A 5,000-nucleotide genomic window follows, 5' to 3' on the forward strand; every position below is an offset into this window, starting at 1 on the left:
TTATTTTAATTTCTCTCCTTTTGTCTCTGTGTCTCTCTGTCTCTGTCTCTCGCTTTATCTTTATTTGTTCTTTCTCTCTCTCTCTCTTTCTCTCTCTCTCTTTCTCTCTCTCTCTCTCTCTCTCTCTCTCTCTCTCTCTCTCTCTCTCTCTCTCTCTCTCTCTCTTTCTCTCTCTCTCACTCTCTCTCCCTCTCTCTCTTTTTATTTTTATTTCTCTCCGTTTCTCTCTCTCTCTCTCTCTCTTTATTTTAATTTCTCTCCTTTTGTCTCTGTGTCTCTCTGTCTCTGTCTCTCGCTTTATCTTTATTTGTTCTTTCTCTCTCTCTCTTTCTCTCTCTCTCTCTCTCTCTCTCTCTCTCTCTCTCTCTCTCTCTCTCTCTCTCTCTCTCTCTCTCTCTCTCTCTCTCTCTCTCTCTCTCTCTCTCTCTCTCTCTCTCTCTCTCTCTCTCTCTCTCTCTCTCTCTCTCCATCTCTATCTCTATCTCTCTCTCTCGTTTTTCTTCCTTTGATCTCTTTTGTTTTCATTCTTGCCTTGTGTTTTCCCTTTTATTCTTTTACTGTTTATTCCTTTAACTTTTTGTCTGGAAAAGAGATAGATAAATAGAGATAGATAGAGATAGATTGAAACATGTATATATATATAGAAAGAGAGAGAGAGAGAGAAAGAGAGAGAGAGAGAGAGAAAGAGAAAGAGAAAGAGAGAGAGAGAGAGAGAGAGAGATTGAGTCAGACATTCAGATAGACGAGCGGACAGGCAGAGGGTTATAGATACAAATTGATAGTGAAAGGCGGTATAGATAAAGAGATAGATAAAAAGAATGGTAGAAAAGAAAATGAAAGTGAAAGGTGAAAGAAAAAGAGCAAAAAGAACAGCGAAAATGGGAGAGATAAGGAAAGTGAAAACGAAAGAGTGATCAAGAAAATAAGGAAAGAAAAGAGAAAGAGAAAGATTAGGAAATAAGAGAAAAGGGGAAAGCGAAAGATTGAATTAGAAAGAGAGAATATGGAAAAACGAGAGAGAAAGAGAAAACGAAACTGAGAGATAGGAGAGAGCGAAAGAACAAAAAAAAACAACAACAACAGAACAGCAAAAAAAGACCAATTCAAGAAAAAAACGACGAAAAAAAGGAATAAAAAAACAAAATAATAACTAACAAAAAAAGACAAATGAACAGACGCAAAGACAGCCCGATACACAAGAACGAGAGAAAGGGTTCCCGAGAGATAAGAACACCTCGGAGACACTTACCCAACGCTGATAATTTTCGACAAGTCTCCGATAAAAAAAGAAAAAAAGCGGAGAGCGATAACCTTCGTGTTCCTGCCTCCATCTTAGTAACAGGGAGGAAGTCACCTGCTCGGGACACCGTGAGTGATTTCTGGGGAGGAGGAGGATGGAGGGGAGGATGGATTGGAGGTAGGGAGGGAAGGATGGAGGGGAAGGATGGGAGGGGGGAGGGATTGGAGTTAGGGAGGGAAATGGGGGAGGATGGGAGTGGGGGAAGAGATGGGGGAGGGAGATAGGGAGGGAAGAATGGACGGGGGAGGGAGATAGGGAGGGAGGGATTGGATGTAGGGGAGGAAGAGAGGGGGAGGGATTGGAGGTAGTGAGGGAAGGAGGGGAAGGGAGATAGATAGGATGGAGGGGAGGTACAAAGGGGGATGGGGAGAAGGAGGGAAGGAGATAGAGAATGGAAGGAGGAGAGGGCGGTCTTTTGGGGGGGGGGCTGGGGATTTGGGGAGTAGAAGAGGGGGAGGGGCCAAGGGAATGTGGAGACAGGGTAGGGGAGAAGGAAGGGAAGGAGCAAGGAGGAAAAGAAAAATGAATAAAAACAGGGGCTTTTAGGGAGCAAGTAGAGGGGACAGGAGAGAGGGGAACAATCAGGGCACCAAGGGCAGAGGGAGGAGGGAGAGAGGGAGAGAGGGGAAACAGAGCAATGATCAGGTTAAGGGGCAGATGAAACGGCGCCCCCTCCCTACTTCTGGTAAATTTTTAGATACAGAGCGATTGTGGAGGGAGTAAACGGCATGTGTGTATTTATGTGTGTACGTAGGTATGTATGTAGGTGGATATTTGGTTTATCAACCGACATGTACCCAACAAGGTGGAAAGTCACTCTCGCCGGTAGAGGGAGGGGGAGGGAGGGTGATGGGGTAGGAGGGGGTGGGGATTGGTAGGATGGGGGTGGGAAGAGGTAGGATGGGATGACGAAGGCTAGGAGGAGGGTAAGAGAAGAGGTAGGAGGAGGGGAATAGTGGTACGAGAGTGTGGGGGTGTGGGGAGTATACGACGGAGGGGTTGTGTGTGTGTGTGGGGGTGGGGGGGAGTACGGCGGAGGGGTTATGTGTGTGTGGGAGTGGGGGGGGGGATGAGATCGGTGGGGGTGGGGGGGAGGCGGTGGTGGGGCATCCGACAGTCCCCCTCGAGTACCACGTCCGCCCCGTCGCCAGCAAGTACCCGTCAGGAGGCCCTCGAAACGGACACGCTTGCGGGTCCAGCACAACACTCGGGGATTATCCGCGAACAGGGTGCCAAGAGGAGCGTGAGACCAGGTGTTGCGCCCGTATTAGTGAGATATTAGATACTACGCCCTTTTTCGCTTTACTTGTGCATGTGGGTAGACTGAGAGTCGGGACGATTATGTTGTGGGAATGAAAATACGATTCGGTGTTGAAAAGATCAGATACTCAGGTTTAAATGACTGAGGAAAAGATAAGTGTGTGAATCGAAGTGAATTGAAACGAAAGAATAAAAAAGAAAGGGTTCGACTCACGGTGCTTACAGATCGTACAGTGGATGCGGTGAGTATTAAATTCAGAACGAAAATATTTAGTGTGAACATTATTTAGTGAGTGTCAAACTGTGAGAATCGGATTGGCGTGTGTCATCTTGTGAATGTTTATTAGTCAGTGCCATTTGGTGGGTGTCATTTAGTGCCATGATTTCTTAAGTGTCAGTTTCTGAGCATCCTTTCGGAAAACGTGTTTGTCCTTTTATCAGCGTGATTGTGTGTCTTATAGTAAGTATAATTTTGTTGAGTGTTCTTATTAGTGAATACCTTTAGTGCCATATAACGAGTGTCATTTTATGATTCATTTTATTGAGTGTCATCTCGTGAGTGCCATCTTGTGAGTGCCATCTTGTGAGTGCCATCTCGTGAGTGCCATCTCGTGAGTGTCATCTTGTGAGTGTCATCTCGTGAGTGTCATCTTGTGAGTGTCATCTCGTGAGTGTCATCTTGTGAGTGTCATCTTGTGAGTGTGTTTGCGGTAAGACTTGCGAGAGAGATATAGTGGATGCAAAATATCACGGTTCAGCATCCGGTGGGTCGGTAGCAACCATGTGTTGTTGACAGTTGGCTGTATTTGCGTGTTGATAATTCGGATAAGAAAAAAAAATGTTTGATAAACACAATAAGCAGAAAGCTCAGGTTTGGCTGACGAACTGTTCAATTTATTACTAAACCCTTTTTTCAATTGATCATTTCTTTATTTTCATCTGTATCGTGATTATTCTATCATCTTTAATAATGCTGAAACTTATAAGTGCAAATATATTATGATGACTTTATTAGTGCTGACACTATCATTATTATTATGATTATCATTGTTATTGCTATTACTATTATTTTGATGATCACTGTTTTAGATATTGTTGATATTGATAATGATGGTAATAATCATATGAATGATAGCAATGATATTCATGATAACAATAATGTTGACGATAATGGTAACGATAATAGTAATGATGATTATGATAACGATAATGATACTACTACTAAAATAACAACTACTATTACTACCGCTATTACTACTAGTACTACTACTATTATCATTATCATCATTATAATTTTTATCAAGATGATAAGAGTTATTATGATCCTGATCATCATCATTATTACTATCATTGTTATCATCATCCTATTACTTACTGTTACTACTAATACTGTTATTAATAGCAACTACTACTATTACTACTGCTATTACTACAACTACAATTACTGCCACCATCATCATTTCCATTATCAACATTATCATCAACATCACTAATATAATTGCATCATTAACATTACCACAGAAATACCATCGTGATAAAAAAAAAAAAAAAAAAAAAAAACGATAAACCAAAATACGATATAACAAACAACAAGAAAAGGAAGATAACAACAACAAAGCGAAAGAAATAAGGAGAAAGAGAAAAAACGATAAAAGAATGAAAGGAAAGGAAAGAATATCTGTACCATGTTCTTCACTTTGTTGTTATCTGTTCTTATCTTGCGAGCGATGTGATCGATCAGATATGAACAATTTACTGATAAGGAGATGAATCAGTAGAGATGTATACAGTTACTATCCTGGTGGAAGTGGATGTCTGTTATTATTATGATAATGGTGGTGATGGTGATAATGATGATGATGATAATTATGATAATGATAATGATAATGCTAATGTTGCTAATAATGCTATTGCTAATATTAATGCTGATACGAAGAGGGATGATATTGATTATAATAACGATAATAATGATAATGATAATAATGATAATATCAATTGTAATAAGATTGATAATGATAATAGTTATATCAGTAATGTGAGTAGTATTGCCAATGATAATGATAACGATGATAATAATGATAGTAATATTGCCAATGATAATGATAATAATAATAATAATGATAGTTATAATCGCCACTTTTATTGGCAGTTTTAGTGATAGTAATAATATCATTATCATCATCATCATCACCATCATCATCAATCAAAAAATTAAACTTCAGACATTTTACTCCGTTTACCTTATTTTTCATTACCATTATCTTTTTTTCGATGAATCACCCAGCCAATTAAAATTATTCATGTTGATAAGACGAGACAGACAGTCACACAGGTCACACATGGAGGTCTTTGATGTCGTACTCTGAAATTTGATTTTTACTATTATTATTGTCGATGTGGTTGTCATTATTATTGTTCATTATTAGCATCGGGTTTGTTA

At 40.0% G+C, this 5,000-nt stretch overlaps 1 long non-coding RNA gene across 3 annotated transcripts in view; it reads left to right on the top strand.

The window, feature by feature from the left end:
- The window catches only part of LOC147469153 (uncharacterized), a 339,895-nt gene that overhangs the window by 54,961 nt on the left and 279,934 nt on the right, over nucleotides 1-5,000 (top strand). The window contains exon 1 of one of the 3 annotated variants that reach the window (XR_015192130.1): nucleotides 2,410-2,802. The exons of the other annotated variants lie outside the window; for them this stretch is intronic. This is a non-coding gene — a long non-coding RNA (uncharacterized LOC147469153). Of the gene's footprint in view, nucleotides 1-2,409; nucleotides 2,803-5,000 lie in introns of those variants that run through there. 3 annotated transcript variants of the gene reach the window in all.

This window comes from Penaeus japonicus, unplaced genomic scaffold (assembly GCF_977035675.1).
Source record: "Penaeus japonicus unplaced genomic scaffold, GWHDUDI00000001_assembly GWHDUDI00000023, whole genome shotgun sequence".
NCBI classification, from domain to species: Eukaryota; Metazoa; Arthropoda; class Malacostraca; order Decapoda; family Penaeidae; genus Penaeus; species Penaeus japonicus.